Source organism: Trichechus manatus, unplaced genomic scaffold (assembly GCF_000243295.1).
Source record: "Trichechus manatus latirostris isolate Lorelei unplaced genomic scaffold, TriManLat1.0 scaffold00661, whole genome shotgun sequence".
NCBI lineage: Eukaryota > Metazoa > Chordata > Mammalia > Sirenia > Trichechidae > Trichechus > Trichechus manatus.
The window spans coordinates 23254-24316 of record NW_004444597.1 but is presented as its reverse complement, the minus strand read 5'-3'; positions in this window follow the sequence as shown (position 1 = coordinate 24316).

Sequence of the window (1063 nt, the reverse complement as noted above, 5' to 3'; positions counted from 1 at the left end):
CTGTAACTAAGTATGTGCCTTCATAAGTCTGTTAAATTTTCCTATATGGGTTCAGCTCAGGTGACCAGCAGTCAGTCACCAAGTGTGTGGTGCAGGCTCTCACCTACTGTCCTAGAGAGGCATGGGTGATTGGTGCAGGCACTGGACTTTGGCTGTGGTAGGGGATCATGTGCTGAGCCAGGCGGGGGGCTGACGGCTGCTTCTGAGAATATGAAAAGAAAGTGTGTCCCTATTCTCTAGGGTGAGTAGGTAGGTGAATTTTGCAGCCAGACTATGAGCACCCTGCTCTGTTGGCTGTAAAGACTTGAGCACACCACTTTGTCTGGGACTCCTGTAGCAGGTGACTAGTAGGTTTAGGTGACACCACCAGTACTCAAGCCCGTGTTGCGGATTGATAAAAGTACCTACTTAAGGGGCAGGGCTGTTTTGAGGGTCACAAATCCGCCCGTTCACAGCTGAAGCAGTTGAAGTTAAACTTCAGATGTTTGCCCTGTTGTACTGTGGTAGTGAGCTAATGCTGTGGAGATGGGTCTCCACAAGTTTACACAGGGGTGTAAGGCACTCAGAGTCTGCAGGCCCCTTATGCCTGTGCCTAGCAAAGGAGCTGTGCCAACCCTGTGTTTCTGGCTTAGGGGAGCCAGTAGCTTACTTGTTGCCTCTCCAAGGCCAGAAGAATGGGTCAGGGCGCCTTTAGAGATCTTCTTTCAGGCCAGCGGACTCCTGGTGCAGAGCGCGGAAGGAAGAGGTAAAAGGGAGAGAGGTTTTTCCCAAATGAGCTTTTTTTTTTTTAATATCCACAAAGGCGGCATGCATGTACTTATCTTTAGCCACTTGGGAGCTGCTTTTCGCTGGTTTGGAGTTTCCAAGCAGAATCTCTGCTGCCGGATCTCTCTTCTTGTGGATACTGCTTTCCGAGTGCGTGCACAGCTGTTTGCCTGCTTCACTGAGCACCCAGCATGGCTGAGGAGTTGCTGGCATGGCTGAAGAGTTGCTGTTGAGCCACCACCGCTCTGGTGCTGCTGGCTTCTTCTGAACCATCTACCTCTCCCCCTGCCACTCAGTC